Source organism: Aquarana catesbeiana, linkage group LG08 (assembly GCF_042186555.1).
Source record: "Aquarana catesbeiana isolate 2022-GZ linkage group LG08, ASM4218655v1, whole genome shotgun sequence".
Taxonomy (NCBI): Eukaryota; Metazoa; Chordata; class Amphibia; order Anura; family Ranidae; genus Aquarana; species Aquarana catesbeiana.
The window spans coordinates 110,437,410-110,461,143 of NC_133331.1; the positions used below are offsets into that span (position 1 = coordinate 110,437,410).

General features: G+C 42.8%; 1 protein-coding gene across 3 annotated transcripts in view; it reads right to left on the reverse strand.

Moving 5' to 3' along the window:
* PHYHIPL (phytanoyl-CoA 2-hydroxylase interacting protein like) overlaps positions 1 to 23,734 on the reverse strand; it is a 224,061-nt gene that overhangs the window by 15,027 nt on the left and 185,300 nt on the right. The gene's annotated exons all lie outside the window — the stretch shown is intronic.

The window sequence follows — 23,734 nt, forward strand, 5'->3', positions numbered from 1 at the left end:
AGGTACGCCATTCAGCTGCAGCATTGATTTATCAATCTTGACAGCAACAGCATTTTTCTCTCACGATACGTAAATCAGCAACTCTAGCGATGTAGGAGGTGATTTCACCATCACAATTGAAAAAAGAGCATATACAGTGGGGACAGAAAGTACCGTATTTATCGGCGTATAACACGCGCCGGCGTATAACACGCACCCCAATTTAGGAGGGAATTTTAAGGAAAAAAAACTTTTAGGAGGGAAGTTGAAGGGGAAAAAACTTACATTTAAATGCCCATCATTGCAGCCTTCTCAGTGCATCCTTGCCCCAGTGCAGCCATGTCAGTGCAGCCTTCCCCAGTGCAGCCTTGTCAGTGCAGCCTTGCCCCAGTGCAGCCATGTCAGTGCAGCCTTGTCAGTGCAGCCTTCCCCAGTGCAGCCTTGTCAGTGCAGCCTTCCCCAGTGCAGCCTTCCCCAGTGCAGCCTTGCCCCATTGCAGCCGTCGATCCCCTGTCCCTGCCATATTGGGCTTCAAAATCGCCGACCGCGATTTGAGAATGGCGTCGCCGGTGCCGAAATACACAGAGCCGGTCCTCGGCTCTTTCCGGCGGCTCTCGTTCATTTTCGGCTCCACTCGTAGTCCCGAGCGGAGCTATCCGAACCTAGCCCAGTAGGTTCGGATAGCTCCGCTCGGGACTACGAGTGGAGCCGAAAGTGAACGAGAGCCGCCGGAAAGAGCCGAGGACCGGCTCTGTGTATTTCGGCGCCGGCGGCGCCATTTTCAAATCGCGGTCGGCGATTTTGAAGTTTTGACACCACGGGATCGCAGGGGATCGGCGTATAACACGCACCTGCGACTTTCCCCTGATTTTAAGGGGAAAAAAGTGCGTGTTATACGCCGATAAATACGGTATTCAGACCCCCTTAAATTTTTCACTCTTTGTTATATTGCAGCCATTTGCTAAAATCATTTAGGTTCATTTTTTTCCTCATTAATGTACACACAGCACCCCATATTGACAGAAAAACACAGAACTGTTGACATTTTTGCAGATTTATTAACCACTTCCCGCCCGACCTATAGCGGATTGACATCCGGGAAGTGGTTCTGTTATCCTGACTGGACGTCATATGACGTCCAGCAGGATAACATGCCGCAGCGCGCCCTCCGGCGGAGGCTCTTTACCACGTGATCAGCCGTGTCCAATCACGGCTGATCACGCTGTCAATAGGAAGAGCCGTTGATCGGCTCTTCCTCACTCGCGTCTGACAGACGCGATTAGAGGAGAGCCGATCGGCGGCTCTCCTGGCAGGGGGGGTCTGCGCTGATTGTTTATCAGCGCAGCCCCCCCGCAGATCACCACACTGGACCACCAGGGATCGCCACTAGGACCACCAGGGAAGGGGCAACATGTGGATGGCCAGGTATGTACCCTATGGCCATCCACATGTGCCCAGTGTGCCAAATCTGTGCCAATCAGTGCCCACAAATGGGCACTGATTGGCACCATTACGTTGCAGTGATGCCCAGCAATGCCACCCTTAGGGGCATCACTGCAAACAAGCAGTGCCATCAGTGCCACCCATCAGTGTCCATTCATGCCACCTGTCAGTGCCCATCTGTGCCCATCAGTGCCCATCTATCAGTGCCCATCCATGCCCATCTGTGCCAACTATCAGTGCCACCTATGAGTGCCCATCAATGCCACCTATGAGTGCCCATCAATGCCACCTAATAGTGCCCATCAGTGCCGCCTATAAGTGCCCATCTGTGCCACCTATGAGTGCCCATCAGTGCCGCATATCAGTGCCCATCAGTGCCGCCTATCAGTGCCCATCATCAGTGCCCATCAGTGCCACCTCATTGGTGCCACCTCATCGGTGCCCATCAGTGCTGCCGTATCAGTGCCCGTCATTGAAGAAGAAAACGTACTTATTTACAAAAAAGTTTTAACAGAAACAAAGAAAAACTTGTTTTTTTTCAAAATTTTCGGTCTTTTTTTATTTGTTGCGCAAAAAATAAAAAACGCAGAGGTGATCAAATACCACCAAAAGAAAGCTCTATTTGTGGGAACAAAATGATAAAAAATTTGTTTGGGTACAGTGTAGCATGACCGCGCAATTGTCATTCAAATTGCGACAGCGCTGAAAGCTGAAAATTGGTCTGGGCGGGAAGGTGTCTAAGTGCCTGGTATTGAAGTGGTTAAAGAAAAAATGAAATATCACATGGTCCTAAGTATTCAGACCCTTTGCTGTGATACTCATATATTTAAATCAGGTGCTGTCCATTTCTTCTGACCATCCTTGAGATGGTGCTACACCTTCATTTGAGTCCAGCTGTGTTTGATTATACTGATTGGATTCGCTTAGGAAAGCCACACACCTGTCTATATAAGACCTTATAGCTCACAGTGTATGTCAGAGCAAATGAGAATCATGAGGTCAAAAGGAACTGCCTGAAGAGCTCAGAGACAGAATTGTGGCAAGGCACAGATCTGGCCAAGGTTACAAAAAAAGTTCTGCTGCACTTAAGGTTCCTAAGAGCACAGTGGCCTCCATAATCCTTAAATGGAAGACGTTTGGGAGGACCAGAACCCTTCCTAGAGCTGGCCGCCTGGCCAAACTGAGCTAATCGGGAGAGAAGAGCCTTGGTGAGAGAGGTAAAGAAGAACCCAAAGATCACTGTGGCTGAGCTCCAGAGATGCAGTCGGGAGATGGGAGAAAGTTGTAGAAAGTCAACCATCACTGCAGCCCTCCACCAGTCGGGGCTTTATGGCAGAGTGGCCCGACGGAAGCCTCTCCTCAGTGCAAGATACATGAAAGCCCGCATGGAGTTTGCTAAAAAAAAAACACCTGAAGGACTCCAAGATGGTGAGAAATAAGATTCTTTGGTCTGATGAGACCAAGATAGAACTTTTTGGCCTTAATTCTAAGCGGTATGTGTGGAGAAAACCAGGCACTGCTTATCACCTGTCCAATACAGTCCCAACAGTGAAGCATGGTGGTGGCAGCATCATGCTGTGGGAGTTTTTTTCAGCTGCAGGGACAGGGATGCGGCCAAGTACAGGGATATCCTGGATGTAAACCTTCTCCAGAGTGCTCAGGACCTCAGACTGGGCCGAAGGTTTACCTTCCAACAAGACAATGACCCTAAGCACACAGCCAAAATAACGAAGGCGTGGCTTCACAACAACTCCGTGACTGTTCTTGAATGGCCCAGCCAGAGCCCTGACTTAAACCCAATTGAGCATCTCTGGAGAGACCTAAAATGGCTGTCCACCAATGTTTACCATCCAACCTGACAGAACTGGAGAAGATCTGCAAGGAGGAATGGCAGAGGATCCCCAAATCCAGGTGTGAAAAACTTGTTGCATCTTTCCCAAAAAGACTCATGGCTGTCTTAGATCAAAAGGGTGCTTCTACTAAATACTGAGCAAAGGGTCTGAATACTTCAGACCATATGATATTTCAGTTTTTCTTTTTTAATAAATCTGCAAAAATGTCAACAATTCTGTGTTTTTCTGTCAATATGGGGTGCTGTGTGTACATTAATGAGGAAAAAAAATGAACTTAAATTATTTTAGCATATGGCTACAATATAGCAAAGAATGAAAAATGTAAAGGGGTCTGAATACTTTCCGTCCCCACTGTATGCCAAAGCAGGGGGGCAGGGGTGGAGGGGCGATTTGCCCCTAACATAAGGAGCGGATTGCCCCCATGCTTCGGCATATATTTTTTACTCTTTTTTTTTTGGCACAGATTGCAATAAAACAAAAGTTGTTTTATTGAGTTAATGTTTTATTGTTACCATTGTTTGCTTTTCAGGTACACCATTCAGCTGCAGCACTGATTTATTTATCTTAACAGCAAAAGCGTTTGCTCTCACGATACGTAAATCAGTGACTCCAGCGCTGTAGGAGGTGATTTCACCACCACAGTTGAAAAAAAACAGTGCATGTATGCTCATCATTAGAAGTGAGTGGATGTAGGGTGGTATTCTAATGGCGGGCATACCCACCAATCAATCTCTTTTTTCGTTCAGCCCACAGGCTGCATGAAAAAAAAGAACATTACAATATATGCCCAACAAGGACCAACAACGTACTGGTATGTTGCTGGACTTTGAGTGGTTTAACCAGAATGATGCCTGCAGGTTTAGGTATCATCTTGGTATCCTTCTTTTCAGCCAGCCGTCGGGTTTCATGTAAAAGTAATCCTAGTGGCTAATTAGCCACTTGTCTGCTTTTACAAGCAGTGGGAGGGAACGTCCCCACCCCCCACCGTCTTCCATGGTTTTCTCGGGCTCTCCTGTCCCATCGGGGAATCTAATAATGAAGAAGGTGGTTCTGCCAGCTCACCATAGAGCTGATCGAAGACCAGAACGACTCCAATCATCTCTATGGCCTAAGAAACCAGATGCAACAAGCATTTTATGACTTTGGTTTCGCTGGATATAAACAGCGCCATTTGACAAATTGGGAAAGCATCTTATCACACCGATCTTGGTGTGGTCAGATGCTTTGAGGGCAGAGGAGAGATCTAGAGTCTAATAGACACCAGTTTTTTTTTAAAAAGAGTACCTGTCACTACCTATTGCTATCATAGGGGATAATTACATTCCCTGTGATGACAATAAAAATGATTAAAAAAAAAGAAAAAAAGAAAGGAAAAGTGTAAAAATAAAATAAAAAGGCAAAATAAATAATACAGTTTAAAAAAGCACCCATCGGTCTCGTGTCATATGTAAACAGCAATTGTACCATGCATATGAGGTATCACCACAAACGTCAGATCGAGGGCAGTAGAGGGCTGAAGACCTCCTCTGTAAATCTAAAGTGGTAACCTGTAAAGGCTTTTATAGGATTTTAAAAATGTATGTGGTTTGTCGCCGCTGCATGGTTGTGCGCAATTTTAAAGCATGTCATGTTTGGTATCTATGTACTCGGCATAAGATCATCTTTTATATTTTACCAAACATTCGGGCACTATAGTGTGTTTTAGTGCATAAAAATTCAAAAAGGTGTTTTTTTTTCTTAAACAAAAACAAATACAAGATTTTAGTAATAAGAATGATATCATTAGCAGTAATCAGCATGGCTTCATGAAGAATCGTTCTTGCCAAACCAATCTATTAACCTTCTATGAGGAGGTGAGTTGCCATCTAGATAAAGGAAGGCCCGTAGACGTGGTGTATCTGGATTTTGCAAAAGCATTTGACACAGTTCCCCATAAACGTTTACTGTACAAAATAAGGTGCGTTGGCATGGACCATAGGGTGAGTACATGGATTGAAAACTGGCTACAAGGGCGTGTTCAGAGGGTGGTGATAAATGGGGAGTACTCAGAATGGTCAGGGGTGGGTAGTGGAGTTCCCCAGGGTTCTGTGCTGGGACCAATCCTATTTAATTTGTTCATAAACGACCTGGAGGATGGGATAAACAGTTCAATCTCTGTATTTGCAGACGATACTAAGCTAAGCAGGGCAATAACTTCTCCGCAGGATGTGGAAATCTTGCAAAAAGACCTGAACAAATTAATGGGGTGGGCGACTACATGGCAAATGAGGTTCAATGTAGAAAAATGTAAAATAATGCATTTGGGTGGCAAAAATATGAATGCAATCTATACACTGGGGGGAGAACCTCTGGGGGAATCTAGGATGGAAAAGGACCTGGGGGTCCTAGTAGATGATAGGCTCAGCAATGGCATGCAATGCCAAGCTGCTGCTAATAAAGCAAACAGAATATTGGCATGCTTTAAAAGGGGGATCAACTCCAGAGATAAAACGATAATTCTCCCGCTCTACAAGACTCTGGTCCGGCCGCACCTGGAGTATGCTGTCCAGTTCTGGGCACCAGTCCTCAGGAGGGACGTACTGGAAATGGAGCGAGTACAAAGAAGGGCAACAAAGCTAATAAAGGGTCTGGAGGATCTTAGTTATGAGGAAAGGTTGCGAGCACTGAACTTATTCCCTCTGGAGAAGAGACGCTTGAGAGGGGATATGATTTCAATTTACAAATACTGTACTGGTGACCCCACAATAGGGATAAAACTTTTTCGCAGAAGAGAGTTTAATAAGACTCGTGGCCACTCATTACAATTAGAAGAAAAGAGGTTTAACCTTAAACTACGTAGAGGGTTCTTTACTGTAAGAGCGGCAAGGATGTGGAATTCCCTTCCACAGGCGGGGAGCATTGATAGCTTCAAGAAACTATTAGATAATCACCTGAATGACCGCAACATACAGGGATATGTAATGTAATACTGACACATAATCACACACATAGGTTGGACTTGATGGACTTGTGTCTTTTTTCAACCTCACCTACTATGTAACTATGTAAAAATTGCATTTGAAAAATTGCTGCGTAAATACTGTATGAAAAAAAAATTGCAACACCCACCATTTTAATCTGTTGGACCTTTGCTTTAAAAAAATATATAATGTTTGTGGGGGTTCAAAGTAATTTTCTAGCAAAAAAAATATATTTTTTCATGTAAACAAAAAGTGCCAGAAAGGGCTTTGTCTTGGTTAGTGGTTAGAAGAGTGGGTGATGTCTGGCATAAACTTCTAATGTTGTGCATAAAATACCAAGACAGTTCAACCCCCCCCCCCCAAATTACCCCCTAAGCTATTTGCTAAGAGGCATGTTGAGTCCATGGAATATTTTATATTTTGCCACAAGTTTTGGGAAAATTACAATTTTTTTTTTTTTTTTACACAAAGTTGTCACTAAATGATATATTGCTCACACATGACATGGGTATATGTGGAATTGCACCCCAAAATACATTCTGCTTTTTCTCCTGAGTACGGGGATACCATGTGTGGGACTTTTTGGGAGCCTAGCCGGGTACAGGACCCCGAAAACCAATCACTGCCTTCAGAAATTCTAAGGGCGTAAAATGGTGATACTCCCCACTACCTATCACAGTTTCAGAGGCCCTGAAATGTCAAAATAGCACAACCTCCCCCCAAATGACTCCATTATGGAAAGTAGACACCGCAAGGTATTTGCTAAGAGGCATGGTGAGTATTTTGCAGCTCTCATTTATTTTTGAAAATGAAGAAAGAAAAGGAATTTTTTTTTTTCTTTTTTCAATTTCCAAAACTTTGCGACAAAAATTTTGCAGCGAGATCTGCAAAATACTCAACATGACTCTCAGCAAATAGCTTGGGGTGTCTACATTTCAAAATGGGGTCATTTGGGCAGGTTTTGTGCTATCTTGACATTTCAGGGCCTCCGAAATGGTGATAGGTAGTGAGGCGTGAAATCACAATTTTTACGTGGCTAAGCTCCCAAAAAGTCCAGCACTTGTGGTATCCCTGTACTCAGGAGAAGCAGCAGAATATATTTTGGGGTGTAATTATTATTATTCACTTATGTCTATGGCATGTTTAAGCAATATATCATTTAGTGACAACTTTGTGAAAAAAAAACATTTTTTATCAATTTGCTGAAACTTGTGGCAAAATATAAAATATTCCATGAACTCAACATGCCTCTCAGAAAATAGCTTAGGGTGTTTACTTTCCAAAATGGGGTCGTGGGGGGGGGGGGGGGGGGGTTGTGCTATCTTGGCATATCATGGCCTCCGAAACTGATAGGTAGTGAGGAGTGAAATCACTATTTTATGCCCTTCAAAGCCTGAAGGTGGTGCTTGGTTTTTGGGGTCCTGTACACAGATAGGCTCCCAAAAAGTCCCACACATGTGGTATCACTGTACTCAGAAGAAGCAGCAGCAATATATCATTTTGTGACAACTTTGTGAAAAAAATAAAATTTTTTTTTTTGTCATGTTCCCACAACATGTGGCAAATTCTAAAATATTTATAAGTAATAAAGAATACAACCGCCCCTTACTCTAATTACCACCACCGCGCCACAAATGAACCTAATAAGTGTACAATTCAACGAATAAATAAAGCTGCCACTATAAACTAAAAAGTGCTAAATAATGAATAATCCTTCAAAATATCTAAATGGTGAACAAATACATATAAAGAAGATAAATCGTGGCGCTATTACAGCATGATGCAATAAAAATTGTGTAATGGAAAAAAATAAAAATGTCCACTGTAAATACTAGGTGCAAAAGAATATGATGAAACGCTCAAACACCAAGTGACTATTTAAAGTGATTGAATCCACCAAAATGTCCATAAAGTAAGATGTCCATATAACCAATGGTTAATTGCAAGTGTCTTTTTAATTTCTTCCACCACACCAGAGTGTTCAGTGAACCCACTCCCTTAAGAAACGCACTTACCGACTCCAAATGCCTGCACTTGAGTGCAAGGCTAAAGTGCTTTTATACCACACAAATAGGGTATGATCTGCAACCCAATATCCCCCACGTGTGTGTAGGAAAACTCCACATGTAAAATAATAATAAAGTGCTCCAATAGTGTAAAATTGTATGATCAATTTATTAAAAACACTATCAATCTTCAAAATCACCACTCACATTTCACAAAATCTAAAAAAGCAAAACTCAGTGCAATATCACAACACAGCAACTCAGCGAATGAATCGCACAGCATAGGAATGCGGTCACGGCGGACCAGAGGTATACAGGCGTCAGATATTATGTTCTCACCCCCTCCTCGGTAAGTGGCTGTGACGCATGACGCTGTTACCTTTGAGATAGTGGTGTTTCGATCTGGCAGTGAATTACCGAGGAGGGGGTGAGAACATAATATCTGACGCCTGTACACCTCGGGTCCGCCCTGACCGCATTCCTATGCTGTGTGATTCATTCGCTGAGTTGCTGTGTTGTGATATTGCACTGAGTTTTGCTTTTTTAGATTTTGTGAAATGTGAGTGGTGATTTTGAAGATTGATAGTGTTTTTAATAAATTGATCATACAATTTTACACTATTGGAGCACTTTATTATTATTTTACATGTGGAGTTTTCCTATACACACTGATGGATATCGGGTTGCAGATCATACCCTATTTGTGTGATATAAAAGCGCTTTAGCCTTGCACGCAAGTGCAGGCATTTGGAGTCGGTAAGTGCGTTTCTTAAGGGAGTGGGTTCACGGAACACTCTGGTGTGGTGGAAGAAATTAAGAAGACACTTGCAATTAACCATTGGTTATATGGACATTTTTCATCTTATTTTATGGACATTTTGTTGGATTCAATCACTTTAGTCACTTGGTGTTTGAGTGTTTCATCATATTCTTTTGCACCTAGTATTTACAGTGGACATTTTTATTTTTTTCCATTACATTTTTATTGCATCATGCTGTAATAGCACCACGATTTATCTTCTTTATATGTATTTGTTCACCATTTAGATATTTTGAAAAATATAAAATATTCCATGGACTCAACATTTCAGGGCCTCCGAAACTGTGATAGGTAGTGAGGAGTGAAATCACCATTTTACGCCCTTAAAAAGCCTGAAAGCCTGAACGTCCTGTACGCGGCTAAGCTCCCAAAAAGTCCCACACATGTGGTATTGCTGTACTCAGGAGAAGCAGCAAAATGTATTTTGGGTTGTAATTTCACATATGCCCATGGCATGTTTGAGCAATATATCATTTCAGTGACAACTTTTGGCACTTTTTTGTCATTTTTCAATCGCTTGTGACAAAAAAAATAAAATATTCAATGTGCGCAGCATGCCTCTCAGCAAATTCCTTGGGGTGTCTACTTTCCAAAATGGGGTCATTTGTGGTGGGGGGGGGGGGGGGGGGTACTGCCCTGCCATTATAGCACCTCAATAAATGAGATTTGCAGTCATAAACTAAAAGTTGCGTAAATTCCAGAAAATGTACCCTAGTTTGTAGATATTATAACTGTTGTGCAAACCAATAAAAATACGCTTATTGAATTTTTTTTACCCAAGACATTGTGCTGAATGCATTTTAGCCTAATTGTATGACTAAAATTGAGTTTATTGTATTTTTTTTTATAACAAAAAATAGAAAATATAATTTTTTTTCAAAATTTTCGTTTTTTTTCCCCCGTTTATAGCGCAAAAAAAATGCAGAGGTGATCAAATCAAAAGCTCTATTTGTGGGAAAAAAGGACGCAAATTTTGTTTTGGTACAGCATTGCATGACCGCGCAATTACCAGTTAAAACAGCGCAGTGCCAAATTGTAAAAAGTGCTCTGGTCAGGAAGGGGGCAAATCCTTCCAGGGCTGAAGTGGTTAACCACTTCAAAACCAGGCCTTTTTCTGAAACTTGTTGCTTACAAGTTAAAATCAGTATTCTTTGTTAGGAAACCTACTTGGAATGCCCAAACGTTATATATCTTATTTTAGCAGAGACCCTAAAGAATAAAATGGTGGTCGTTGCAATATTTTGTGTCACTCTGTATTTGAGCAGCGGTCTTTCAAACACAATTTTGGGGGTAAAAATATACTTTCATGAACTAAAATTGTGCACACTCGTGGAATGGCGATAAACTACAGTACTTAAAAATCTCCATAGGTGATGTTTTAAAACTTTATAACCGTTACCAGTTTAGAGCTACAGAGGAGATCTCATGCTAGAATTATTGCTCTCGCTCAAACGATCGCGGCAATACCTCACATGTGTGGTTTGAACACTGTTTACATGTGCGACCGCGACTTGCGTATGTGCATTCGCTTCTGCACGTGAGCACGGAGGCATTGGATGCTTTCAATTTTTTTTTTTTAATTATTTAATTTTTCCACTGTTTCTTTAAAAAAAAATACAGCAAAAATACAGCAATAGACACGTGCCAGGTATTTTTTTTGGGAGGGATACGGGGTCTATAAGACTGCAAATCCCTCCTTTGCACTGAAAAGCATTCAAAACGCCAAGTTTGGCTGTTTTGAATACTGACATTTTTTAAAATCTGGCACCTTTAAGGCTCCAGTAAACCAGAAGTGACATCGCTTCCGGGTTACTAGATCAGAAAAAACAAGGGGAGAAAGGGAAAACCAGTACTGCTGAACCAAAAATAGACGGTGAAAATTAAATTTTAGCCACCTTTATCCTGCATACCTAAGTATGGTATTGTTGCTGTAACTTCGGCAACAAAAAGTCAGGGTCTAAATTGGTTCTATAAAATTACAAAGTTTATTGGTCCCAATGCGGGCACAGACTACATAAATTTAAAATGTAAATTTGAATAAAGATACAGTTTCATACAGCATGCTTCTCAAGGTTCTCCTCAAAAGATAAGATTGCTCGAGAAGGATGATATTGTAAGAACATTCAAAAACAGGAAAAAATACACATGTAGGACAATACACAAAAAGACAATCAACAAACCAAAACACAGAAAGTCCGGACGCCAGTCAACCATTCACAATGAAACTGACATGCGACAAAATTGCATAAATGCTCTTACGGCATGTGGAGAAAAAAACATAGGAAAGAATTCCTAATTCCAACAAGGAAAAAGTATATATTAAAGTTTCATTGTGAATGACCCCCAGGGGATGGCGGTAATAATGATATCCCTGAATCATGAAGAAACTCTATTGGTCAATGTGGGAAGTGCACAAGAAATGACACTCGCTGACTGACAACTTGATATTAACGCTGAGTTTAATTAAATAGTGTACCATTGATTAGTAGATCAAAGCAATCCTGGATAGATAGCCTTCACATTTTTTCTGTAGACATAATGTGGTTCCTGCTGATATGTGATTGACGTAGTACCGTTCCAAAAAGGGTCAAACAGAGTGGTTTTGGTAATAAAAAGAAATATCCCAGCTGGTTAGCAATGTCTTACAAAGGATTAATGGGGCAATATTTCATATCCAGAAATGTAAAAAAATAATAACTAAGCATATATCCATCTGTGAACTGATTGTAATTTCAGAATGCTGGTTAGTCTGTTTTTTACAAGCTCCCACTGCGCTCCATAAGGGGTAATTACTCTTACTGAGCCGGGGTCTAGTTGTTTTTTGGTCTTCAACTTGGGTGGGAGAAGACTTTCTCTATTTCAACACACTGCTTTGACCCTGGCCCTCCGGATTTGTCCATGGGAATACCCCCGCTCACGCTTTTATAGAGTTCGGCATTTTCTCTTTTGAGGTAAATTTTCCTGGTACAGTTTCTTTTATTGTTAAGAATTGGCCGACTGGAATCCCGTTCTTAAACCAGGGGGATGAGGACTATCTGTCCTCAAAAGGGTATTAGCCGATGTCATCTTATGGAAGGTTTGTGTGCACAGTCTTCCTTCCTCAATTGAGATCAGTAAATCGAGGAAAGGGATTTGTTTCTCATCAACAATGTAAGTTAAATGGATGTTACTGTTGTTGTTATTCAATGAATTTATAAATGTGTGCACTTCATCGGCCAAGATGGAGGCACGTGTATGGTGCCCACGCGGAAAAGCATTCAAAACGCCAAGTTTAGCTGTTTTGAATACTGACATTTTTAAAAATCTGGCACCTTAAAGGCTCCAGTAAACCGGAAGTGACATCGCTTCCGGGTTACTAGATCAGAAACCCAATTAAAGCTGATTCTGGCTTTGTTCGGTTTTCCGGCCAGCCAATGGACGTGCCAGCTGGTCGCTCAAGCCTCCTGGTCGGAGGGGAGAGCCCGGGTGGGACGGGGGGGGGGGGGGGGGATTCCCTCCTGCTGCTTGTGATAGCAATCTAGCGGCTGCTTAGCCGCATCTGTTGTTATCACTAGAAAGCCAACCGTCAGCTCTAAAAAACGGTACAACCACTTGAAGCGGAATGATGTACAGATACGTGATTTGCGGCAAGTGGTTAAAGCTGATGTTGAGGTTTACGTTCACTTTAAATCGTTCATTTGGACCAAGCTAGCCCAAACAAACTTCACCAACATATGCGGCCACTGGGCATGCTGTATATAGCCTCAGCTGTATACAGCACAGTGTAAACATCACTTGTAATAGAATTAAGGGATGACAGGTTCTCTTTATGGTGGGATCTAGGGTCTATAAGATCCCAAATCTCTCCTCCATTTTTAAAAAGCAAAAGATCAAAAAAAAGTGATCTTTTGAATTAAAACAAAGAAGGTTTACTTTCAACCTAGACTGGAAGTGACGTCAAAACTTCGCTCCGGTTCTCCAAGATCATAGAGGTGATCAGAGATGATCTGGTCTCTGTTCACCTCTATGGCCAGCCATGCGAACCGTCGGATCGTTTCCCAGGCTCACTGGTAAAAATGGCAAGCCAGAGAAACACTGGCAGGAGGGGGTGGACAACAACCCCTCCCGATGCTTCTGAAAGCGATCCAACGGCTAATTAGCCACTCGGACCACTTTCATGTGATAGACAATCACTTACAAGATCAATGTTAAAACGGGCTCATCATGTGTGTGGTAAGGAGGTGATCCAGCATCAGATTTTGTCCCAGTTGTATCTCTGGAGTTCCCAGGAAGATCCAGTAGCAGTGTGAATCCCAAGGAGGCCAGGAGAGGGAAACCGCTGCTAGGAGAATGCCAATGGTGCTGGGATGTTAAAAGTTTTAAACATTATGCACTTCGAGGTGCCTCTCTTTTGTTTTATCCTGTCACTACAGATGGCTTTGCTCTTCTGAGTGCTGCCTTAAAGTATATGAAGATCCCATGCCGTTGAATTTTATCTCCGGTTGAATGTATCTCGTCTGAATCTTATCTCCAGTTAAGACAATCATCTGCCCAGTCTGCCACTCAGAGCTCTCTATATACACATTTTATATGAGATAGACAATTGCTGACTAAAAAAAAAAAAAAAATACCAGCGTTATGCTACAGCCATAACCCCGGTAAACCACTTGCTAGCCGCAACATACAGTGCCTTGAAAAAGTATTCATACCCCATTGACATTTTCCACATTTTGTCATGTTGCAACCAAAAATGTAAATGTATTTTATTGGGATTTTATGTGCTAGACCAACACAAAATGGTACATAATTGTGGATTGGAAGGAAAATGATAAATGGTTTTCAAAATTTTTCTCAAATAAACATCTGAAAAGTGTGGCGTGCATTTGTATTCAGCCCCCCTGAGTCAATACTTTGTATGCAATTACAGCTGCAAGTCTTTTTGGGTATGTCTGTACCAGCTTTGCACATCTAGAGAGTGACATTTTTGACCATTCTTCTTTACAAAATAGTTCAAGCTCTTTCAGATTCGATGGAGAATCTGAGCAGCAATTTTCAAGTCTTGCCACAAATTCTCAATCTTGGATTTAGGTCTGGACGTTGACTGGGCCATTCTAAAACATGAATATGCTTTGATCTAAACCATTCCATTGTAGCTCTGGCTGTATGTTTAGGGTTGTTGTCCTGCTGGAAGGTGAACCTCCGCCCCAGTCTCAAGTCTTTTGCAGACTCTAACAGGTTTGCCACATGTTTGCTGTGTCCCCCACATGGATTCTCGCAAACTGCAAATGGGACTTCTTATGGCTTTCTTTCAACAATGGCTTTCTTCTTGCCACTCTTCCATAAAGGCCAGATTTGTGGAGTGCACAACTAATAGTTTTCCTGTGGACAGATTCTCCCACCTGAGCTGTGGATCTCTGCAGCTCCTCTATAGTTACCATGGGCCTCTTGGCTGCGTCTCTGATTAATGCTCTCCTTGTCTGGCCTGTCAGTTTAGGTGAACAGCCAGGTTTTGGCAGGTTTGCAGTTGTGCCACTTTCTTTCCATTTTCGGGTGATGGATTGAGCAGTGCTCCATGAGTGGTTTAAAGCTTGGGATATTTATTTATAACCTAACCCTGCTTTAAACTTCTCCACAACTTTATTCTTAACCTGTCTGGTGTGTTTCTTGGCCTTTATGATGCTGTTTGTTCACCAAGGTTATCTAACAAACCTCTGAGGGCTTCACAGACCAGCTGTATTTATACTGAGATTAAATTACACACAGTTGGACTCTATTTATTTACTGATTAGGTGACTTCTGAAGGCAATTGGTTCCACTAGATTTTAGTTAGGGGTATCAGAGTTAAGGGGGTTGAATACAAATGCACACCACACTTTTTAGATATTTATTTGTAAAAAATTTGGAAAACCATATATCATTTTCCTTCCACGTCATAATTAGAGCCCATTCACACAGGGGCAACATGACTTCCAGCGTGACTTTGGGAGGCAACTTGGACACCACTTGAGTATGAATTACAGCGCGACTTTGGGCAACTTAATTGTGACTTGCAACACAACAAAGTCACCTCCAGGACAGGGAACTGAACATACCAGGCTCCTAGGTCATGTATGGATGTTAAGGGGAACCCCCTACGCCGAAAAAACGGCGTGGGGTCCCCCCCAAAATCCATACCAGACCCTTATCCGAGCACGCAGCCCAGCCAGTCAGGAAAGGGGTGGGGATGAGCAAGCGCCCCCCCCCTCTTGAACCGTACCAGGCCGCATGCCCTCAACATGGGGGGGTGGGTGCTTTGGGGAAGCAAAGCACCTTGTCCCCATGTTGATGAGAACAAGGGCCTCTTCCCGACAACCCTGGCCGTTGGTTGTCGGGGTCTGCGAGCGGGGAGCTTATCGGAATCCGGGAGCTCCCTTTAATAAGAGGGCCTCCAGTCCCCTGCTCTCTACCCTATGTGAATGAGTATGGGGTAGGGCTGGGGAAAAAATCGATTTAAATCTTGAATCGAGTTGAGGGGTCAAATCGATTCAAAATTTAAGCAAATCGATTTTTTTAGATTTTTTTTTTCACCGCGCCGGTCCTTAGGAGCTGCGGGCAGGAGTTTTTAGGTGAGGCTGCGGCTTCGGTCTAGTCCACGAGGCCGGACGCCACGGACTAGGCCAAAACCGCGGCCTCTCCTAAAATCTCCTGCCCGCAGCTCCTCAGGACCAGCGCGGTGTCCAAAAAAGAAACAAAACCTCGATTTGAAACGCCCCTTATGACGTCACAGTCCAATCATGCCCCGATGTACCCCATACTCATTTACATAGGGTGGGGGGCCGGGATCTGGGGGTCCCCTTATTAAAGGGGGCTCCCGGATTCCAAAAAGCCCCCCGCCCACAGACCCCGACAACCAATGGCCAGGGTTGTCGGGAAGAGGCCCTTTTTCTCATCAACATGGGGACAAGGTGCTTTGGGGTGGGGGGAGCCACAGGGCGTCCCCCTTCCCCAAAGCACCCACCCCCCCATGTTGAGGGCATGCGGCCTGGTACGGTTCAGGAGGGGGGGTGCTCGCTCGACCCCACCCCCTTTCCTGACCGGCCGGGCTGCGTGCTCGGATAAAGGCCTGGTATGGATTTTGGGGGGACCCCCACGCTGTTTTTTTCAGCATAGGGGGTTCCCCTTAAAATCCATACCATACCTAATGGCCTGGTATGCTCTTGGAGTGGAACCCATGCCGTTTTTTTATTTAAAGTTTGGCATGGAGTTCTCCCTCATGATTCATACCAAACACATGTCAGTATTGCTTGTTGCTCATTGGGAAAGAAAAAAACACATTTTGCCTTTCCCGATGAGCGAGCCAGCTCGGCGCTGGCATATCGCGGTCATATCGTGGGTAAATTATTTTCTTTTTCCTGTAAAGTTGCCTCACTATGAACGGGGATCCGACTTGGAGGTGACTTCCATTGAAATCAATGGGTACAAGTTGCCTAGAAGTCGGATTGAAGTAGTACAGGAACCTTTTCTGAAGTTGGAGCGACTGCAGTAGTGTGCATTAAGATGGATCCATTCACTTACATTGATTTTTTTCATGTAGCGCAACTAGGGGCGACTTGAAGTCGGATCAAAAGTTGCCCCTGTGTGAATGGAGTTTTATGTGCCACTTTGTGTTGTTCTATCACATAAAATCCCAATAAAATATTTACATTTTTGGTTGTAACATAAAATGTGAAAAACTTCAAGGGGTGTGAATACTTTTTCAAGGCACTGTATATATACGTATTGTGGTCGGCAAGTGGATATTTGAATACACAGTCATTGAAGGAAATCAGCAACAGTTAGCAATATGTTTACATTTCAAATTTGTTTTCGAATTTGGAGAATTTTGTTTCATTATTTCAGATTTGTTTAAATTTGTTACTATTGTAATTCGGATACATCTGAATGAGGAAAATTGTGTCAGAATTTCAATTCGGAATGAAACAAACCACACACGTCTAGAAGAAAAGCCGTATGCTTCTGACCATTACTGAAAAAAAAAAGGGGCTGTACTTGAATTGTATTTAATACAATGTAAAAGTTTCAAATTTTTCAAAAACTCAACCACTCAGGAGTTTAGTCTTTGGTGGATGACCAGGTGTTACATCACATCACAAGTCACACATTTTACCGCCATTTCTGCCTAGAGCCCTTATAATGGTACCCAGGCCCTTCCTCCTCCCCTTTTATTCCGAGGATTTGCTACGGGACAGTTTACACCCAGGTTGCTGCATTCTCCTTCTGGACCCTAAATTACCCTATATTTGTTGCCCAACTGAGTATTCCACAGGGAAATACCTCTGCTGATGGCAGCAGTGACAATGCATCTCTTGCACCGGAGCAGAAGCCAACGGCAGTCTCTGCATCTTATTCTAGCTCTATTTCAGGTAAGCAACAAGCAGTATACATAACAAAAGTAGAATTTTCTGCATCTATGTCATCTTTGCCTAGGACTCAAATAGGATTGTACCGATACCGAGCATTTGCAGGAGTACTCCTGCAAATGCTCCGATGCTTGACCCGATACTTGGGCAGCGTCAGGGATGATCAGTGTGGCAGTGGGGGGAGTTACAAGCACTGATCTCCCTGTATAGCTTTTCTGACAGCCACTTCTCCTCCTCTCCCTCCCGTGGCTGTCAGGGAGATCTGTGCTTGTAACTGCCCCCACCGCCACACCAATCACCCCCCGGCTGTCCTTCTCTGTTCTCCCCAGTTTCTTCTCTGGGTCCCCCTCTGTGCTCCCCTTGTCCTGCTCCGGGTCCCCCTCTGTCCTCCTCCGGTCTCCCCCCATGACCCGGATCTTTCAGGATGAAGAGCGGAGGAAGGAGGCAATAAATTTGTCATTTACCGCCTCCTTCCTTTTCTGAATGTACAGATTTACTGACTCTGTCTATTCATAACTGTAACATCATAACCTGTGTTTACGATGTTTCAGTTCATGAATGAACAGGAGCCGCTATCTCCTGTCTATTCATCTTCAGTGCAGCTGAGGCTGCAGAGAAAGGGACTGGGGAATCTCTATCCTCAGCGCCTTTCCCTGTCTCAAAGGGAGATATTAGACCCCTGATATCTCACCTAAGCAGGGCTGAAAAGAATAATAATAACAATTAAAAAAAATAATATGTAAAACTTAAATTGTAAAAAATAGACACCGTCCACTCCCCCCCCCACCCCAAAAAAAAGAAAGCATTGTAAAAAAATTAATACAGAATAAATACAATTTAAAAAAATAATAAAAAAGAAATAAAAAACTACTATCACGTGACATTTAAAAAAACTTATCGGTAATTGGTATCGGCGAGTACTTGGAAAAAAAGTATCGGTACTTGTACTCGGTCTTAAAAAAGTGGTATCGGTGAAACCCTAGACTCAAAAATGACACGCCTTTTTTCTGTCAAAGTCAAATCCCTAAACAAGGCAGACACAGAAAGGCACGAATAGGCCCTTGAGCCAGTATTAAAGGAAGCTGCGGAAGATGTTTCTTTCCCAGATTGCCACGTTATTGAAAAGCGAGCTTCATGCCTCACACATATGTCTTTTCAAGGATGACACCTGATTTGACCATTTCATAAAAGATGTCACAGAAGGGAAGGCTTTACTTCCTAGCAAAAGATCCTAAACTCTTCCTCAACAGCAGCCTCTACCTCTGCAAAATGTAGAGCAACTAAATCCCCACTCCAGGCTTCAACTTACAAACCTAAGTTCAGACCTTCCTTCACTGCAAGACTTGGGCCACAAAGGCATCTTCCCACTCCTAACTCCTAAGAGTGGGGCGAACACCTGTTACAATTTGCCTCTCTTTGGTCTTTGATGTCCAGACCTGTTTGAAGGGGGGTACAAAATAAAGTTCAAAACTCTAAATCCTCACTGCTCTCTTCTCCGAAATCAACCAAATATTGTTCAAGGACAGTTAAAATTGCAAAATGTCCTTAACCATCTCTTGTTCCAGGAGTAGTTGTGCCAGTACCCCCACAAGACAGGTTCAAAGGATTTTATTCAAATCTGCTCATGGTACCAAAGCCCATGGGGGGTATTTGTCCTATTCTGGACTTAAATTTCCCAAACACCTTCAAATTCCAAAATTTCTTTGCCTGTCTGAGACAAGATGCCTACCTGCAATTTCCTATTTATCCACCTCATCAGTGCTTTGTGCAGTTTACAGTGAATTACTTAAAGTTTGTCACAATGTCTTTTTGCCTATCGTGCGCTCCCAGAGTATTCACACATGTCCAAGCACCTCTTCTTGCCCTTCTCAGGGCATCCAAGTCACAAGTTCTGATGGTTTGGTGTTAAATTAAAAGAAATCTGCTCTTCAGCCTCAACCTCGCCTGAAATACTTGGGTCTGGCCCAGGACACATTCCAATGAATGGTTTTCCTTCCAGAAAAGAAAAAAAAATCTCTCAGAAGCCACACTTGAGAATTTTGGTCAAAGAGACATCCCACCATGACATCTTCCATGAGAGTTGTAAGCCTCTGAGGTTGTACCATTTGCACAATTTTATTCCAGGCCTGTCCAACACACCATCTCGTTAACCTGGAACAATCATGCTCCTATCTAGCCAAGCAAGAAATTCCCTAACTTGGTGGATCTCCAGCCAAGCTTTAGCATTAAGGAAGTCTTTCCTTCCCTATCACTGGAAAGTGATAATAACGGATGCCAGTTCTCCAGGCTGGGGAGCAGTGTTCCAGTCCCTCATGGTCACCTATGTAAGCTAAGCTCCTCACCAACATCCTAAAGCTCAGAGTAGTTTGGTTCTGCAACACTTAACCCCCTTCCCACCTTTTTTGCAAGGACACCTAATCTGGATGCAGTCAGGCAATGCAATGGCTGTGGTTTATATCAATCACCAAGGATGCACCAGGAGTCTTGCAGCCTGAAGAAAGCAAACCAAATGATCTCATGGACAGAAACTCACTGTTCAGCGATACCTGCGGTCCACATCCCAGGAATAGACAAATGGAAAGCAGACTACCTCAGCTGCCACAATCAAGGGGAATGGGCCCTTCATCCAGATCTTCTCAATCTGTTATGTCAGAAATAGGGAGACTCCAGACTCAACAACAAACTACCACTGTAGCCAGGAACAAGGATCCTCTAGTGCTGGCCTCGGATGCCTTTATAATTTTCTTGGTCTCAGTTCAGATTAATATACATCTGTCTTCCTGTGTGAATTTTGCTTCATCTACTCAAAAAGTTTGAGCAAGAGAAGAAAACAGTGATTCTCACTGTACTGAACTGGCCCAGAAAAACCTGGTACACAGACTTCCAGTGGTCAACCCCTTCCCAACAAGACAGATCTGCTGTCTCAGGGCCCTCTATTCCATCCTGCTTCCCAGTCTCTGGCTTTAGCGTCATGGCTGTCGAAGCCCAGGTCTTAAGAGATAGAGGGGGTCTTTGAATCTGTTATTCCTAAACTGCGCTGAAACCAAGAAAACCACTTTCAGGGAGATCTACTATTGTAACTGGAAATTCTTCTTTGCCTGGTGTGAACACCAGACTACAATCAGATCTTGACAAGAACTTGACCCTAATCACTCTGAAAGGACAGGTTTTGGTCTTGTTACATAGTTAGTAAGGGTAAATAATAATAAGGTTGAATAAGGTTGTTCATTCTGTTTCAAAGATTTCTGGATTTGTTCTCCCTTTTAAACTTTTCTTTAAGGTGTATCTCACATTAAGCCCCACTACAGCACCCTGTACTTCTTTGGGATCTCAGCTTTTGTTTTTTTTCTCTGCCCTGCAGAAACCACCTTTTCAACTAAAAGATACAGCTTTGGTCAGATAGATTAATTTCCCATTTGTCCTGTCCTCAGGAATTTGCAAGGGACACCCTGCTTCCAAGTCCACCATTGCAAGATGGTTTAGAAACGTCATCAGTAGAGCTCACACTCTTAAGTACTAATTTCATTTTACATGCCAATTCCACCAGATTCCTCTTTTTTTCTGGCACACATGAAGATGCAATCTTATTATGTTATTGTAAATGCATGCACGTTGACAACAACAGTTGCAAGAGTTACCTGCAGATCCCACAATGGAAATTGGTAGTCTTTTAGCAATGAACATCAAAACTTTTGCTGAACCAATTGTAGGTTATTTCTTTACAGTGGAATATTTAATTTCAAATATTTTTGCAATCCTTTTACCCCTCACTGCCACAGCCATTGCAGAATATTTCTTTTTTTTTTTTGCCACACATGTTAAAAGACACATTTTGTAGGGTGAAGATTAGTTTAAACCCCAAAACAATATATTTTCTGAAAGCAGACACCCTGGAGAATAAAAGGATGGTGGTTGCAATTTTCTATTCGCTTACCATTCTCACAGAGATTGAAAGAGAGACACAAATCACGAATTCTGCATTGTCACCAGTACAGGAATAGATAGGAAATCTTCCAATAAGAACACTTGTTCTGGTGACAACTAAGGATTTCTTATACTTCCTATTTTAACCACTTGCTTACTGGGCACTTAAACCCCCCTCCTGTCCAGGCCAATTTTCAGCTTTCAGCTCTGTCGCATTTTGAATGACAATTGCGCGGTCATGCTACACTGTACTCAAATGAAATTTTTATCATTTTTTCCCCACAAATAGAGCTTTCTTTTGGTGGTATTTGATCACCTCTGCGGTTTTTATTTTTTGTTAAAAAAATTGAAAAAAACGAATTTTTTAAAAAAAAATTATATTTTTCAATAAAATTTTGCAAATAGGTAATTTTTCTTCTTCATTGATGTACGCTGATGAGGCAACACTGATGGGCACTGATGGGTGGCAGTGATGGGCACTGATGGGTGGCAATAATGGGCACTGATTACTTATACTGATAGGCAGCACTGCTAGGTGGCACTGATTGGCACCACTGGTGGGCATTGATAGGTGGCACTCATGGACATTGATAGGTGGCACTGGTGGGCACTGGCAGGTGGCACTGGCAGGGGGTACTTAGGTGGGCACAGATGAGGCAGATGTGCCTCCTTCCTCTTCGGGACCGATGTCCCTTTAACATAAGCCGGTGATTGGCATTTTTTTCTCCTCACGCTGTCAGCATGCGGAGAAAAAAAACGATTACCGGCCTTTTCATTACATCATGTGATCAGCTGTCATTGTCTGACAGCTGATCACATGGTAAGGGGCCGGGATCGGATCTGTGATCACTCAAGTCTCCGTGACTCGGTGATCACAGCGTGTGCCCCACGTGCACAGGGGAGGATGGCCTCCCAGAAATTGAGGTCCGCGCTGTGGCCATTATCCGGCTATAGCGCGGACGTCAAGTGGTTAAATACGTGACACATTGCATTGAGCAAATAGATACTAAACATGTCGAGCAAAAAAATTGTACATGTCTGTGAAAGCGACAAACTTTGGTGCCCAAAATTATCCATTGGCGACACTATAAAAACTTTTACAGGTCATCAATTTATTGTTAACCATAATAATGGCCCTAGAATTATTGTTTTTACTCCGGCTTGCACAGCAATACCGAATATGTGTAGCGCAATTGTAATTTTTTTTTTTTTAAACAAAGGTGCACCTGACATTCACGTTTACATTTGTACCTACTCCACCTGCCCTGGCTGTCTTGGGCACAATGGTGGGACAGTGGAGCATGGAATACATGGTGAGGGTGGCGCACTTGGAAGTGATTTGGACAGCTGAAAAACCCCCAAAACCACTGCAATCAGAAAGCTGACAGTATGTAAATAGCCCTGCTGTTACTGAGGTCTGAGGGCATTGATCTTGCCATGATGACACATGTCAATAGCCAGTACATTAGACCCTAGATATTGGAGGTTTAAATAAGACTCCATAAGAAGGTTCTAGTCAACGGCACCTAATCTGAACACCTTGTTTTGATTTCATAGATTTAAAGTGGCAGTAAATACAGAGGTGTACTTACTTTTTTATTGTGACAAATCTGCATTTTCCTTCATTTAGCATATTAATACACCTTGTCAATTTTGTGGGTCATGTATGTGCCATTTGCTCAAGTTGATACTGCTTACTATTTCAACATATTTGAATGTGCAGCCATTACATCTTTATTAATTTTCCATAGGATGTTCTTTTTCACATGAACATTTTTATATACAGTATCTCACAAAAGTGATTACACCCCTCATATTTATTTCTGTAAATATTTTATTATATCTTTTCATGTGACAACACTGAAGAAATGACACTTTGCTACAATGTAAAGTAGTGAGTGTACAGCTTGTATAACAGTGTAAATTTTCTGTCCAGTCAAAATAACTCAACACAGAGCCATTAATGTCTAAACCGCTGGCAACAAAAGTGAGTACACCCCAAAGTGATAATGCTGTTTGAGGCGCATGGTCTGAGCACTGACAGGCTGACCCCCCACCCCTTCAACCTCTGCAGCAATGCCAGGAGCACTCATATGTCTATTTGCCAAAGACAACCTCTGGATATCACAATGAGCACGTGCACTCAACTTCTTTGGTCGACCATGGGAGGCCTGTTCTGAGTGAAAGCTGTCCTGTTAAACTGCTGTATGGTCTTGGCCACCGTGCTGCAGTTCAGTTTTAGGGTCTTGGCAATCTTCTTATAGCCTAGGTTGTTGTCATGTAGAGCAGCAATTCTTTTTTTAGATCCTCAGAGAGTTCTTTGCCACGAGGTGCCATGTCGAACTTCCAGTGACCAGTATGAGAGAGTGAG